The sequence below is a fragment of the Micromys minutus genome (genome assembly GCF_963924665.1).
Source record: "Micromys minutus genome assembly, chromosome: 2".
Classification (NCBI taxonomy): domain Eukaryota; kingdom Metazoa; phylum Chordata; class Mammalia; order Rodentia; family Muridae; genus Micromys; species Micromys minutus.
The window spans coordinates 9110068-9127866 of NC_137971.1; positions in this window are offsets into that span (position 1 = coordinate 9110068).

A 17799-nucleotide genomic window follows, 5' to 3' on the forward strand; every position below is an offset into this window, starting at 1 on the left:
TTAAACATTATCAAGAGTTAGCTGGTCAGTTACACTTCATTGAGCTATCATAATGTAATATGTACATGTTCTAGGTCCTCAGATGCCTCTTTAGATGTCAGTGCTCTATTCATCTTTCCTATTTTCATTATGTTACATATTGATCAATTGCAAGTTATTTTGTGGCTTGCCAACTTATACATCTCTAGAAATTTGTTGGAGCAGTAAACCTTAGAGATTATTCAGAATTCCACATTCCTATTATAAGAATATAAGCCCGATGCCAAAATCCAGACACCTGACTACTGTATGACCAGTTTATTCCCATTAGAGTCTGATGCCTACTATGTAACTCTAGGAAACCAGGATACAAGAATAAAGCTATATGCACATGTTGACAAAGAATAATTTCCAATACCAAGAAAATATAACTGAAAAACTTGCTATTATCCTGAGACTTATGAATTTAATGAAGAGTATAAATACAATAACAAGCTTTCTTGCTTTAAAATTGTAACATTATCATCACTGTATTCATTGTTTAAAATGTAGATTTGCATCTATGTACAATTAAATACAGATAAATGTATTCAATATTTGAGTTTGTACTTACTGAGTTGTAAACTTTTAAAATTGTTTTATTACCTCTCTGAACTTTTCAATTTTTACAACAATCATGTCGTTTACAATAAAATGCAATGTCATATAAAACAAGGCTTCAAATTCTGATTTGTCATGTTAATGTTTAACTGTTCAAACTAGGTTTTGTTAACATTTTGAATTGGTATTTTATTGTCTTGCTTTCTATGTGGAAGGGAACAATACTGGCTATGAGATATTTTTCCATTAATTTGTTTTACAAATTTTTAGATTAAAAAATAACCTTTATTTTTTATGTTTATTACAGAAAGTAGTTATAGCATTTGTGAGTTATTTTCTTTAAGTTAAACATACTGTTATCACAGTGAAGAATACTACTCAACAATCTTCTCACCCAGGAGAAATCTTTTATCTTCATCTGTTGGCTGAAGATATTCTCTGCTTTTTATGGTTGTATGATCTTTTTAAAAGTATGAAAAACTTGGGAGTAATCATGCTTCTCAGGAAGCAAAGATAATTGTCAAGCTATTCTCCAAGTGCAAAGGAGGTTTTAGAGTGTAATTTTAAACACATTTCCTTTGTGTACAATTATAAATAAAGATGCTAGCTATGGGAGAGCATTTCATTTTTTTAAAGACAATATAAAGGAAGCAGGTATTCAAATACTGTTTCTATATTTGTGTAAAAAGTGACATCATATTTAAGATTGTTGACCTATCATTAATAGATGCTATGTAGATACAACTTGAGATTTAACAATGGCATATTATTTTGTTCTAGCCAGGATATGTGTTAGTTTCTGCACACTGGTGCTTCTTACCATGTTCTCCAATGATATGCAAGTGAAATAAAATCAAACCAAATAATAGTGTCTGGCACTGTTTATATAATAGTTTATGAAAATGTTACTTTCTCTCTTATTTATTAGTTCTTTGAGAATTTTTTATAATATATGTTGATCTTAATCTCTTCCATAGCTTTTTTTAGATTCATCATCATTTTCCTACCCATCAATTATATAGTTTTTAAATATAATATACATACATGCATATATACTAACTGTACATATAAATTAATTTATAAATATATATTTGTATATATGTTTAGTTACATTTACATATAAATTATATATGTATAATATATTATGTATTTAGATATATAGATATATTACATATACATATATAACATAAATATTTATGTCAATATTACATATGATATCTTGGATGTGTGATCATTCACTAAAGTATGGATGACTTATGGTATATACCACTAGCTTTTATTCAGTAGCTTCTTGATTAGACTGGGCATTTGAATTAAGCCTGAACAGAGCTTTTGTATTCTTTTATAACCACTCTGAATTGACATGTATGGCTGCATTTCTGTGTCTTGGAAACAGTTTTTTTGTAGTCATCTGCCACTGCTGGTAATTATAATCTTTCCACACCATCTTCAAAATAATTCCAGATACTAGAACTGTTTGGGTGAGGCATATATGTTCTGTATAGGAATTATCATTCTCTTCCTTTTAGCTCTTGAATGAACCCTCACCAGCTGTTGGACTCAGGAAACTCCTCTACTAAAAGTTGAGAGATACATATATCTTAGCTATTAGGAGTAGGTTTAATACTAACCCCAATTAGCATTGAGGAAGTTAATAGTAATTGATTCTTTTCTAGGGCCTGTGACTTTTCTAGCATTTTCCCAAGTGTATTTTATAATGATGTTACTTGTATGATTAAAACTATAATTGTCTCTATTTTGTAAATAAAAAAGGGGTAAACACAAATTCCAGTAGTTTATAAAAGACAGGAAAGTGTGTACAAGATATATACCTTCATTCCTTGTTACCTGACAACCCCTTACATCCTGTACTCTTACATTATAAACCCAAGGAGCAGCTTTACAACCTACATTTCTTTTAAGTGAAGCATGTGAATATCAGTCACAACATGATGTCATCTTGCCTGTGGGTGTGCTTTGTGCTCTTTATTTAGCTCCCACCTTCACAGTTCTTTGATAATCACATTCCTTGCATTTGACAGAAACTGAGGATTTTACCACTCTATATTTTTGCAATGAAAACTCAGAGGTTTACCACCATTTCTGAACACTATCCTGATTGAATAATTTCTGGTACAGTGCAGTCTTCCCAAGTTAGGAAAACTCTACAAGTCCGCCTAAGCAGTCTACATTTAAGAATTGATCTTAACAATGAAAGCCAGTACTATAGTGTGGCAATACAGCTGAATCAGTGAGGTTTGCCTAGAAAAGCTGAACTTCTAATGAATGAATCCAAGTAATTACAGGCCTTTCAGGCTCAAGGGCAGTGGTGACTGTGAGCCATGGGCTCTATTGTTTTATTCATAGTTGGCCTTGCAAATAGTAGGAAATGAGAGAAACTTACCATTGTCTGTTTTATTCTTCTCTCTCACATCCATTTTCTTTCAATTCCTCGGACCTCTCTTCTCCTACTACTGTTCCCATTCAGTCCTCAGGTCTACATACCCTCAGTATGTGTTCTAAGCAATTATTGAACAATGGGTGCAATGTGATATTCTTTTTTTAAATCGAACAACTTAATCTTAAAAAACAGAGATAAATGTACAGATTTTAAAAACATTTTTGCATAAACATATATGAATACATTTTTGTGAGTACTTGATGTTATTAAAGGTTTAATAGTATACATTAAAATCATATGAGTTACAATGAGCATAAAAGTACATGTAAAATAAGATGTAACCTGAAAACAGTCAAAGTTTTCTTAGTGTATAAAGATTAAGCATAATGATTTTTCATTTTTTGGCCTTTTTTTTAACTTCATATACTCTGTGAGTTGTTTCTGGGGTGTTCAGAGCTTTCTGGGGTTAGTATCCAATATTCAATGACCGCATATTATGTCTGTTCTTTTGTGACTGGGTTATCTCAATCAGGATGATATTCTCTAGAAGCATCCATGTTCTTAAGATTTTCAGAAAGTCATTGTTTCTGATAGCTGAGTAGTATTCCATTGTGTAAATGTACCAAATTTTTGTATCCATTCATCTACTGAAGGACATCTGGATTCTTTCCAGCTTCTGGCTATTATAAATAGAGCTGCTATGAACATTGCGGTGCATGTGCCTTTGCTGTATGTTGGAGGAACTCAGGAGTAAATGCCCAGAAGTGGAATAACTGGGTCTTCAGATAGTACTATGTCCAATTTTCAGAGGAATCGCCAGACTGATTTCCAGAGTGGTTGTCCAGTTTACAACCCCACCAAGAGTGGAGAAGTGTTCCTATTTCTCTGCATCCTCCCCAGCATCTGCTGTCTTCTGAATTTTGGATCTTAGCAATTATGGTTGGTGTGAGGTGAAATCTCAGGGTTGTTTTGATTTGGATTTCCCTCATGGCTAATGATGTCGAGCACATCCTTAGATGCTTCTGAGCCATACAATATTCCTCAACTGAGAACTTTTTGTTTAGCTCTGTACCCTTTTTTTTAATAGCGTTGTTTGATTCTCTGGTGTCTAACTTCTTGAGTTCTTTGTATACCTCAGACATTAGGCCTCTGTAAGATGTGGGGTTGGTAAAGATCTTTTCCCACTCTGTTGGGTGCCATTTTGTTTTCTTGACAGTGTCCTTAGCTTTACAGAAATTTTGCAATCTCATTAAGTCCCATTTATCCATATTTTACCTTAGAGCATGAGCCATTGGTGTTCTGTTCAGGAAATTTTCTCCTGTGCCTATGTGTTTTAAGGTTTCCCTACTTTTTCTTCTAATAGTTTCAGTGTACCTGGTTTAATGTGGAGATCGTTGATACACTTGCACTTGAGTATTGTACAAGGTGATAAGAAATAGCCTTTTTTCATTCTTCTGCTTGGTGAGTGCCAGTTGGACCAACACTATTTGTTGAAGAGGCTGCCGTTTTTCCATTGAATGTTTACAGCTCCTTTGTCAAAAATCAAGTGACCATATATGTGAGGGATCATTTCTGGATTTTCTATTCTATTCCATTGATCCACGTGCCTATCTCTGTACCAGTTCCATACAGTTTTTAGAACAATTGCCTTGTAATATAGCTTGAGGTCAGGGATAGTGATTCCTACAGATATTTTCTTGTTGAGGATGGATGTCGATATTCTAGGTCTTTGTTATTCAAGATGAATTTGCACATTAATCTTTTCTACTCTATAAAGAATTGGGTTGGAATTTTGATGGGGATTGCATTAAATCTGTAGATTGCTTTTGGTAAGATGGCCAGTTTTACAATGAGCATGAGAGATCTTTCCATTTTCTGAGCTCTTCCTCTATTTCCTTCTTTAGAGGTTTGAAATTCTTGTCATACAGGTCCTTCACTTGCTTAGTTAGAGTCACACCAAGGTATTTCATAGTTTTTGTGACTATTGTGTAGGGTATCTTTTCCCTAAATTCTTTCTCTGCATGTTCATCCTTTGAGTAGAGGAAGGCTACTGATTTGTTGGAGATAATTTTATATCCAGCCACTTTGCTGAAGTTGTTTATCAGCTGTAGAAGTTCTCTGGTGGAATTTTTGGGTTACTTAAGTACACTATCATGTCATCTGCAAACAGTGATGTTTTAACTTCTTTCTTTCCAATTTGTATTCCTTTGATTTCCTTTTGCTGTCTAATTGCTCCAGCCAGGACTTCCACTACAATGTTGAACCGGTTGGGGGAGAGTTGGTGGCCTTGTCTAGGCCCTGAATGTAGTTGCATTGCTTCAAGTTTCTCACCGTCAAGTTTGATGTTGGCTATTTGTTTGTTGTATATTTCTTTTATTATGTTTAGTTATGGGCCTAGATTCCTGTTCTTTCCAAGACTTTTAACATGAAGGGGTGTTGAATTTTGTCAAATGATTTCTCAGCTTCTAGTGAGATGACCAAGTGTTTTTTTTCTTTGAGTTTGTTTATATGTTGGATTATGTTGATGGCTTTCCATATATTAAACCATCCTTGCATCCCATAGATGAAGCCTACTTTATCATGGCGAATGATTGTTTTGATGTGTACTTGGATTCAGTTTGCAAGGACTTTGTTGAGTATTTTTGCATCAATGTTCATAAGTAAGATTGGTCTGAAGTTCCCTTTTCTTGTAGGGTCTTTGTGTGGTATAGGTAAGAAGGTTTTTGTGGAATAATGAAGAATGAGTTAGGTAGTGATCCATCTGACTCTATTTTGTGGAAAAGTTTGGAGATTATTGGTATTAGGTCATCAAATACGTCTGATAGAATTTTGCACTGAACCCATCTGGACCTGTGCTTTTTTTGGTTGGGAGGCTTTTGATGACTGATTATATTTCTCTAGGTGCTATGGTATTATTTACATGATATACTTCATCCTTGTTTAACTTTAGTATCTGGTATCTCTGTAGGAATTCATCCATTTTCTCAAGATTTTCCAACTTTGTTGACTATAGGCTTTTGTAGTAGTATCTGATGATTTCTTGAATTTCCTCAGTTTCATTTGTTATGTCTTCACTTTTTTTTTCTGATGTTGTTAATTTGGATACTCTCTCTTTGCCCTCCTGTTGGTCTAGCTAAGGGTTTATCAATCTTGTTAATTTTCTCAAAGACCCAGCTCTTGATTTTGTTGATTCTTTGAATGGTTTTTTTTTTTTTTTTTGTTTCTATTTGGTCAGTTTCTGCTCTGAGTTTGTTTATGTCTTGCTCTCTACTCCTCTTGGGTGTATCTGCTTCCTTTTGTTACAGAGCTTCCAACTGTGCTGTCAAGTTGCTAGTATATGCTCTCTCCAGTTTCTTTTTGGAAGACCTAAGAGCTATGGGTTTTCTTCTCAGTACTGGTTTCATTGCATCTCATAGGTTTCAGTATGTTGTGTTTTCATTTTCATTAATTCTAGGAAATCCTTAATTTCTTTATTTATTTCTTTTTTGACCATGCTATGACTTAATAGAACTTTTTTAGTTTCTATGTGTATATGGGCTTTTTGTTGTTTTTGTTATTATTAAAGACCAGTCTTAGACCATGGTGATCAGATAGGATGCTTGTGATTATTTTAGTCTTTTTATATCTATTGAGTCTTTTTTGTGACTGATTATATGGTCAATTTTGCAGAAGGTTCCATTAGGTGCTGAGAAGATGGTGTATTCTTTTGTTTTAGGATGGTATGTTCAGTAGATGTCTATTAATCCCAATTGGTATATAACCTCTGCTTATTTCACTGCGTGCTTGTTCATTTTCTGTTTCCATGATCTGTCCTTTGATAAGAGTGGAGTATTGAGATCTCCCACTATTATTGTGTGTGGTGCAATGTATTTTTTGAGCTCTAGTAGGGTTTCCTTTTTTATTATGGGTGCTCTTGTATTTGGAGCATATATGTTAATAATTTTGAGTTCCTCCTGACAAGTTTTCACTGTAATGATTAAAAAGTGTTCTTCCTTATCTTTTTTGATAACTTTTGGTTGAAAATCTACTTTATTGTATATTAGAATGGCCACTCCAGCTTACTTCTTGGAGCTGTTTGCTTGGAAGAATTTTTCCCAAGCTTTTTTCTCTGAGATAGTGTCTGTCTTTGTCTCTGAGATGAGTTTCCTCTATGCAGCAAAATGCTTTATTCTGTTTATATATCCAGTCTGATAGCCTACACTTTTTTATTGGGGAATTGAGTCTATTTATGTTAACAGATATTAAGGAATAGTGGTTTCTGTTTCCTGATTTTTTTTTTTTTTGCTTTTAGAGGTTATTATTGTGCCTGCGTGTCTTTCTTTTTTTGGTTTTCTTGCTTAGGTATTCTTGTTTTTACTAGGATGTAGTTTCCCTCCTTGTATTGGGTTTTCTACCTATAACTCATTGTAGTGCTGATTTTGTGGTCAGATATTGTGTAAATTTAGTTTTGTCCTGGAATATTTTGGTCTCCCCATCTATGTTGATTGAGAGTTTTGCTGGGTATAACAGCTTGGGATTTTGTTGAAGATATTTACTGTGCCTCGTGGTTGATATTCTTCGACCTCTTTTTTTCCTATTGTCCTTAGGTTTGGTCTTCTCATTGTGTTCTGGATCTCCTGGATATTTTGGGATAGGAGCTTTTTTGGTTTTTGCATCTTTTCTGACTGTTTTGTCTTTGTTTTCAGTGTTGTCTTCGTCCCCTGAGATTTTCTCTTCCATTGTATTGGAGATGCTTGCATCTGGGACTCCTGATTTCTTTTTTAGGTTTTCTACCTCCAGAGTTTTCTCTTTTAGTGTTTTCATTATTGTTTCCATTTCCATTTTAAATTCCTTCTTCAATTCTTTCATATCTTTGGTTCTATTTTCCTCTCGTTCTTTGATTTCTTTGAGTGTATTTCATGTTTCCTCTTTAAAAGATTCTATTTCTTTTTGTTTTTTTCTTATTCTTGTTTAAAGATCTCTATCATCATCTTGAGGTATGATTTCTGGTCTGAGTCTTCTTTTTCTGGAGTGTTTGGCATCTGATGTTTGCTGTCATGGGAGAGCTGGGTTCTGATGTTGCCAGTTTGTCTTGGTTTCCATTGGGTAAGTTCTTTTGCATTCCTATTGCTGTCTTGTTGTCTGTGATTATATGTGATCTTGTCAGTGAGTGGTTCCTGTCTCCTGTGTACCTGGCCTGTGTCCCTGGATATCTGCTGTTTTAGGTGGCAAATGGCTTGAGCGTTTGGTCTGTATTCAAGGGCCTTCCTGGTGGAAACTGAATCCTTCAGGCAGAGTTCCTGCTCCTCTGAACCAATTGGGGGTGGGGCTGAGCTTTCTGTGTGTCAGGCCTAGTCCTCTCTGCACCCTGGCTACTTGCAGTACACTCTCACCAGGCCTGAGTCCCTGGATCTCTGTTGTTCCTGGTGGCAAATGGCCTGATTGTTTATCTGCAAGCAAGGGCTTTCTGGGTTGATACTGAGTCTCTTCAAGGAGTAGCAGAGTTCCTGCTCACGTGAACCAATGGGGGTGGTGGTGGTGGCTGAGCTTTCTGTGTGCTCAGCCCAGACGTCTCTGCACCCAGCCTCCTGGATCTCTGCTGTTTCTGGTGGTCGCAATGTGATCTATTTGTATAGTATTCTTCCTGGTCCTGGCAGCAACTTTTCAAGTTTGAGGGAACAACATATTTAGTATCAGAAACTTAAAACTGGAGTAAAAATCCTAACTTAGGATTGTCTTTTATGAATTCCTCACAGCTAAAATATACTCTCTGATAAGAATTTGATCTCAAGGATTTTTGCAAAATATAATTTCAGTCATGTTTTTTAAATCATTCCTGTCATTGATATTTGGTTATGTTTTCAGAGCCTTACGGTACTGGTGAATACCAGCTGATACTCTTCTTTGTATATTTAATGAGGCAATTTAAAATTAACAAGTACTTTTGGCTAATAGATCATTTGTTTATATTAAAGTGGAACCCATTTGTCTTTATTTGCTTATATGTATGTTAAACAGTTTTTATTTACAGTAGTGAGGTTTATATTTGTGGATGTGGTTCTCTATCAAAGAAAATAATGTTTTGCTTGAAATAGGAGTTTAGTGTTTGCCAAGCATTCTTTCAGCAGGTAAGTATTATCATCACCAAATAAGTTTTTGTTTTGTGGAAACAGTTGTCTGACTATTCTATTGTCAGGATGGAAGTTTGCATTATTCATGTTTATTGATGTCATGCCAAAATTCAACAGGACCAATGACAACTTAAGTTTATTTGCGCTTGCAGCTCTGGAATCATAATCCATAAGAGTATGGCAGGCATGGGAACAGTAGCAGGAAGCTGAGATATCACATATTCAATTGCAAATACTAAGCATTCAGTCCAAGCAGCCACGATGTACTTCTCAAAATCAGTTCTTCAGGAGGCACTTCTGGCAAGGCTATGCCACCTGCCAAACGTTGATACCATGTGTTCAAGTACCCATTCTGTGGGGACATTCAGCATTTATACAACAGTCTGGAATGAGGAAAGTTTACTATAGGCTTAGATTTTTAAAAACCTACTCTTAATACATGTTCTAGTCAAACATATCCAGGGAGGGGAGCAAGGATGGTAAATAGGACAAGGGGATGTGGACGTGTTTAGAAGTAGTTCTCGTTTTCGTTGAATTCTAGAAAGTCCTTAATTTCTTTCTTTATTTCTTCTTTGACCCTGCTATCCTTTAACAGAGCGTTGTTTAGTTTCCATGTGTATGTGGGCATTTTGTTGTCTTTGTTGTTGTTAAAGACCAGCCGTAGACCATGGTGATCTGAGAGGATGCATGGGAGTATTTCAATCTTCTTATATTGATGAAGGCTCGTTCTGTGTCCAATTATGTGGTCAATTTTCGAGAAGGTGCCATGGGGTAGTGAGAAGAAGGTATATTCTTTTACTTTAGGATAGTATGTTCTGTATATATCTATTAATTCTAGTTGGTTCAAAGTCTCTGCTAGTTTTGCAGTGTCCTTGTTCAGTTTCTGTTTCCCTGATCTGTCCATTGGTGAGAGTGGGGTATTAAAGTCTCCCACTATTATAGTGTGGGGTGAAATGTATGTTTTGAGCTTTAGTAGAGTTTCTTTTATGAATGTGGGTGATTTTTTATTTGGAGCATATATGTTAAGGATTGAGAGTTCCTCTTGACAGATTTCCCCGGTAATGAGTAAAAAGTGTCTTTCTTTATCTTTTTTGATAAATTTTGGTTGGAAATTTACTTTATTCGATATTAGAATAGCCACTCCAGCTTGCTTCTTGGAGCTGTTTGCTTAGAAGTTTTTTTCCCACCCTTTTACTCTGAGATAGCTTCTGTTTCTCTCTCTGAGATGAGTTTCCTGTATGCAGCAAAAGGCTGGATTTTGTTTATGTATCCAGTCTGATAGTCTATGTCTCTTTATTGGGGAGTTGAGACCATTTATGTTAATAGATATCAAGGAATAATTGTTTCTGTTTCCTGCCATTTTTGCTTTTTTGGGTTGAGTTGTGTCTGTGTTTTTTCTTCTTTTAGTTTTCTTGTTTAGGAGTTTTCTTGTTTTTACTAGGCTGTATTTTCCCTCCTTGTATTGGGTTTTCCACCTATAATTCGTTGTAGTGCTGGGTTTGTGGTCAGATATTGTGTGAATTTTGATTTGTCTTGAAATATCTTTGTCTCTCCATCGATGGTGATTGATAGTTTTGCTGGGTATAGCAGCTTGGGCTGGTACTTGTGCTCTCTTAAGGAGTGCATGATGTCTGTCCAGACTCTTCTAGCTTTCATAGTCTCTGTTGAGAAATCGGGTGTGAGTCTGATTGGTCTGCCTTTATATGTTACCTGACCTTTTTCCCTTACTGCTTTTAGTATTCTTTCTTTACTTTGGGCACTTGAGGTTTTTACTATTATGTGTCGGGAGGTATTTCTTTTCTGGTCCAACCTATTTGGAGTTCTGAAGGCTTCTTTTATGCTTGTGGTCATCTCATTCTTGAAGGCAGGGAAGTTTTCTTCTATGATTTTGTTGAAGATATTTACTGTGCCTCTTAGTTGATACTCTTCTCCCTCTTCTATTCCTATTATCCTTAGGTTCGGTCTTCTCATTGTGTCTTGTATTTCCTGGACATTTTGGGTTAGGAGCTTTTTGTTTTTTGCATCTTCTCTGGCTGTTTTGTCTATGTTTGCAATGTTGTCTTCTGCCCCCGAGATTCTCTCCTAGATCTCTTGTAATCTGTTGGAAATGCTTGCTTCTGTGACTCCTGATTTCTTTTTTTGGTGTTCTGACTCTAGGGTTATCTCTTTTAGCGTTTTCTTTATTGTGTCAATTTCTGTTTTAATTTCCCTCTTCCATTCCTTTATTTCTTTGGTTCTGTTTTCCTCCCGTTCTTTGAGTTCTTTGAGTGTTTTTATTGTTTCTTCTTTAAAAGCTTCTGAATCTTTTTGCTTTTCCTCACTTTCTTGTTTAAGTAACTCTATCAGCGTCTTGAGGCATGATTTCAGGTCTGTGTCTTCTTTTTCTGGAGTGTTTGGAATTCCGATGTTTGCTACTATCGGAGAGCTGGGTTCTGGTGTTGCTAGATTGTCTTGGTTTCCTTGGGATATACTCTTTCTCTTTCCTCTTGCCATTTTGTTGTCAGTGATATGTTCTTGCCTTTCCCTTGTATCTGGTCTGTGTCCCTGGTACACTTTCCGTGTGCACTCTACAGAGATCTCTCTACTCCCCGGCAGCCCAGGTTCCAGAAGGCAGCTGGGCCAGGCTCCGCTCTGCGTCCTGAAGTCGCCTCCGGGTGGGAACAGACGTTCCTCAGATCTGTTCCTGGTCACAGATGCTCAGCCTCTCTGAGCCACCTTTCTGGCTAACAGGTGGGCCAGGCTCGGCTAACACAACATACCCAAACCTATGGGATGCAATGAAAGCAGTATTGAGAGGAAAACTCATGGCCCTAAGTGCTTCCAAAAAGAAACTGGAGAGAGCTCACATCAGCAACCTGACAGCACAGCTAAAAGCCCTTGAACAAAAGGAAGCAGATATACCCAAAATGAGTAGACTGCAAGAAATAATCAAAATTAGGGCAGAAATAGACCAAATAGAAACAAAAAGAACCATTGAAAAAATCAACAAAACAAAGAGTTGGTTCTTTGAGAAAATCAACAAGATTGATAAACCCCTAGCCAGACTAACTAGAGGGCAAAGAGAGAGTATCCAAATTAACAAAATCAGAAAGAAAAGTGGTGACATAACAACTGAAACTGAGGAAATTCAAGAAATCATCAGATCCTACTACAAAAACTTATACTCCATAAAATTGGAAAATCTGGAGGAAATAGACGAATTCCTAGACAGATACAAGATCCTAAAGTTAAACCAGGACAAAGTAAACCATCTAAATAACCCTATAACACCTAAAGAAATAGAAGAAATCATCAAAAGCCTTCCAACCAAAAAAAACCCAGGTTCAGACAGGTTGAGTGCAGAATTTTATCAGACATTTATTGGGGATATAACACCAATATTCGCCAAACTATTCCAAACGATAGAATCAGACGGAATATTACCCAACTCATTTTTTGAGGCTACAATAACCCTCGTACCTAAGCCACACAAAGACCCTACAAGGAAAGAGTACTTTAGACTAACCTCACTTATGAACATTGATGCAAAAATACTCAACAAAATCCTTGCAAACCGAATCCAAGAACACATCAAAACCATCATTCATCATGACCAAGTAGGCTTCATCCCTGGGATGCAGGGATGGTTTAACATAAGGAAATCCATCAATGTAATCCACCATATAAAAAAACTTAAAGACCAAAATTACATGGTCATCTCACTAGACGCTGAGAAAGCATTCGACAAAATCCAACACCCCTTCATGTTAAAAGTCCTGGAAAGAACAGGAATCCAAGGCCCATATTTAAACACAACAAAAGCAATATACAGCAAACCAACAGCCAACATCAAACTTAATGGCGAGAAACTTGAAGCAATCCCACTAAAATCAGGGACTCAATAAGGCTGCCCACTCTCTCCCTACCTATTCAACATAGTACTGGAAGTACTGGCTGGAGCAATTAGACAGCAAAAAAAGATCAAGGGGATACAAATCGGAAAGGAAGAGATAAAAACATCACTCTTTGCCGATGACATGATAGTGTACTTGAGTGACCCCAAAAATTCCACCAGAGAACTCCTACAGCTGATAAACAAGTTCAGCAAAGTGGCCGGATACAAAATTAACTCAAACAAATCAGTAGACTTCCTATCCTCAAAGGACAAACATGTGGAGAAAGAAATTAGGGAAAAGGTACCCTTCACAATCGTTACAAAAACTATGAAATACCTTGGTGTGACTCTAACTAAAGAAGTGAAGGACCTGTATGACAAGAACTTCAAACCTCTAAAGAAAGAAATTGAGGAGGTTCTCAGAAAATGGAAAGATCTCCCATGCTCATGGATTGGAAAAATCAACATCTTAAAAATGGCCATCCTACCAAAAGCAATCTAGAGATTCAATGCAATCCCCATCAAAATTCCAACCCAGTTCTTCATGGAATTGGAAAGATCAATGTGAAATTTCATATGGAATAACAAAAGACCTAGAATAGCGAAATCCATCCTCAACAACAAAAAAACATCTGCGGGAATCACTATCCCTGACCTCAAGCTATATTACAAGGCAATTGTGCTGAAAACTGCATGGTACTGGTACAGAAATAGGCAAGTGGATCAATGGAATAGAATAGAAGATCCAGAAATGAGCCCTCATGTATATGGTCACCTGATTTTTGACAAAGGAGCAGTAAACATTCAATGGAAAAAGGACAGCCTATTCAACAAATGGTGCTGGTCCAACTGGCACTCAACATGCAAAAGAATGAAAATAGACCCGTTCTTATCTCCTCGTACAAAGCTCAAGTTTAAGTGGATTAAAGGTCTCCACATTAAACCAGATACACTGAAACTATTAGATGAGAAAGTAGGGAAAACCTTAGAACACATAGGCACAGGAGAAAATTTCTTGAACAAAACACCAATGGCTCAAGCTCTAAGGTCAAAGTTTAACAAATGGGACTTAATGAGATTGCAAAGTTTCTGTAAGGCTAAGGACATCGTCAAGAAAACAAAAAGGCAACCAACAGAATGGGAAAAGATCTTTACCAACACCACATCAGATAGAGGCCTAATATCCAATGTGTACAAAGAACTCAAAAAGCTAGACACCAGAGAATCAAATAACCCTATTAAAAAATGGGGTACAGACCTAAACAAATCATTTTCTGTTGAGGAACACCGAATGGCCGAGAAACATCTGAGGAAGTGCTCAACATCCTTAGCCATCAGGGAAATGCAAATCAAAACAACCCTAAGTTTCCACCTCACACCAGTCAGGTTGGCCAAGATCCAAAACTCAGATGACAGCAGATGCTGGCGAGGCTGCGGAGAAAGAGGAACACTTCTTTACTGTTGGTGGGGTTGCAAGCTAATACAACCACTCTGGAACTCTGTCTGGCGATACCTCAGAAAATTGGATATAATACTACCTGAAGACCCAGCTATTCCACTTCTGGGCATATACCCCAGAGACACTTTAATACACAACAAAGATATATGCACCACAATGTTCATAGTGGCTCTATTTATAATAGCCAGAAGCTGGAAGAAACCCAGATGTCTTTCAGAAGACGAATGGATACAAAAATTGTGGTAAATATACACAATGGAATACTACTCAGCCACCAGAAACAATGACTTAACCAAATTCTTAAGAAAATGGCTGCATCTAGAGAAGATCATCCTGAGTGAGATAACCCAATCACAAAAGAACAGACATTATATGCAGTCACTGATAGCAGGATGCTAACTCCAGAGGCTTGCACTCCCCCAGAAACAACTCACAGACTGTATGAAGTCCAAGAAATAAAGAAAACAAAAAATATACATATATTCACAAAACAAGAAGACTTTGACTATTTCCATGTTGTGTTTTGTTTTGCATGTACTTTACGCTTATTCCAACTAGTAGGTTTTCAATGCATACTGTCAAGCCCTTGAAAAAAATCAAGTACTGACTAAAACACATATTCACATGGTTTTATGTAAAATTTATTTTAATGTATTAAAAAACAGTACTGACAAAAATGTATAATTTTAATCAAAAAATGTTTAAAATCTGTACATTTATCTTTGTTTTGCAAAATAAAGTCTTTTTTTAAAAAAAAGTAGTTCTTAGGAAGTGATTAGAATTTCGGTTCATCGGGTTAACAGCCATCCTGTTTTGTAGTATCAGGACAGCAAAAACAAATCAGCAGAGGTAGAACTATCCACAAGAAATCACCAGACTTTTGGAATTGATAGGAGTCCATGGAAATGACCTGGACCAGCAGAACAACAGATGTGCTCTGCCAGGCATCTCTTAAAGAAGGGAAAATCGGGGAAAAGGAGGACCTGAAGCCAAGGAAGCATTGTGATGCTAGCTATGCAAGCACACTGTCACTGTCCTTTGAAACCTATTTATGCTTTCTGAAACATCACCTGTCACTCTTTGGGCTTTGCCTCAACAGAACAGCAGGTGAATTGGCCTCACCACATGAGTCTATATAAGCAAAACACAGTCTGTATCACCTGACATATCCAGAAACTTTCACTTCAGTTTACTTTATGTATTTATACATTGTATATGATGTACCCATATATATATATATAACTATAAATTATATATGTTATATAATTATACATACACACATGTGTATAATATATGTAGAACATACACATAATTAAACCAATATTGCTAACATGTCTTAGGGTTTTACTTCTGTGAATAAACACCATGACCAAGGCAAGTCTTATAAAGGATATTTAATTGGGGCTGGCTTACAGATTAGAAGTCCAGTTGAGTATCATCAAGGTAAGAACCTGGCAGTATCCAGGTAGGCATGGGACAGGAGGAGGTAAGAATTTTACATCTTCATCTGAAGGCTGCTAGCAGAATACTAACTTCCAGGCAGCTAGCATGAGGATCCTAAAGTCCACACATAGTGATATTTCTATTCCAACAAGGCCACACCTCCAAATAGTGTCATTCCCTGGGCCAAGCATATAAAAACCAAAACATTCCACTCCCAGGCCTTCATAGGTTTGTCTAACATACAAGTTTATGGAGGTCATACTTAAGTATGGCGTAAGAAAAAATACATTTAGTCCAGCTAAAAAGTCCATGGTTCAAGGTCTCTTCTAAGAATCATCCAATTGTTAATTTGTAATCCCCAAAGTAATACAGAAAACCATCTGGGCAAACTCCAAATTCTGCATCTCCCAGTCTGATATCAAGGATGCATGCAGTTCTCCAACTCCTTATGCATCTTTGTTGACTGCAACAAAGTTCCGTGTCCTGGGCTGGTTCCATCCCTTGTTAGAAACTTTCCTCAGGAGATATCCTCTGGCTCTGGCTTTTTGAAAATCTTGGTCTCTCCAAGGCAGCTTCAGTATTTCAGCTTCTTATTTTAATGCCTAGAATCCATACATGATCTTCTGGGCCCCCCAATGGGCTGGCATATCTTCTCCAGTTCTTCCCTTTGTAGCATACTAAGCTAAGGTTGATCTACTCCACTGCCACTGTATTTTGGTGACTATTCCATGGTACTGGCATCTCCAACATGCCAGGGTGTTTCCTGCAACTAGGCTTCACCAATAAGCTCTCATATGCGCTCTTCATAGTGCCAAGCCTCACATATTTTCTATTTCCCCTTCTGTCCTGGGCTGTCAACTACGACTGAGGCTGGATCTTCCTCATGGCCTTCTATGGCCTTTCACAATGGAAAGCTTCAGCTGTTTCTTTATGCTCAGTTCATGACTTCAAATCCAGTACCACCTGGGTGACTCTTTGCACCTTACTAAGTACAGCCGCAGCATGAGCTACAACCTTAGCTATCTGTGGAACACAGCCTTTTTGTGTTTCAGAAAACACTTCTCAGACTTCACCTCAGTGATGCTGTTTTCTTCTTAATTACCAATGACTCCTTAGATACAGCTAACTAGCATCAATTGTCCCAATAGCCATTTCTATTCTGGACTCTAAAGCCTGAGCTACATGGCCAATGGTGCTCAGTCCTGCTGCTTTTTAAAGCTATAGCATGGACGTTGTATCACCAGCTTTCTGTTTTCCAACTCCTTCACTGCCTAAGCTTAGATCTCCTGGATCTTGCTCTGTATACTCTCCTTGAACTCAGAGATCTGAATGTCTCTCTCCGGGATTAAAGTTGTGTATCACTCCATCAGGACTTAAGCTTCTCTTCACCTAAAAGTTGATCTGTTTCAGGCTGGCCTTGAGCTCAGAGATCTTCTTGGCTTTTACTTGGCTTTATCTGGGATTAAAAGTGTGTACCACCATACCTGGATCTAAACTTACCTGGCTCTGATTTTGCCCCAAAGGGCCTTAATCTGTTATCACCAAGACCATAGGATTTAGTTCCATTTTCCCTCCTGAGGCCCTTGATACTTAACCATATATTTTATATTTTTCCTCTCTAAGCCTTCTATACTTGTTCAAAACACTCTTCATGACACTTAACCAGCAAAGCCTCTGCTGGGCTTTTTTTGACACTACCTTTGTCAATGCAACTAATATAAATCTGTTTACCTTAGACTCAGGTAGACTCTTCACACAAGAGCAAAGAGCAGTCACATTCTTCAACAAAATAACACAAAACACTTTATAGGTAACATTCTGAAATTCTTCTCTACTCAAACCTCTAGGGCAAAGTCCATACAGTTCATATCATACTCAGCAACTAAGTCTTCCATATTCCTATTATGATAGCCAATTAAGACCAACTTAAAAT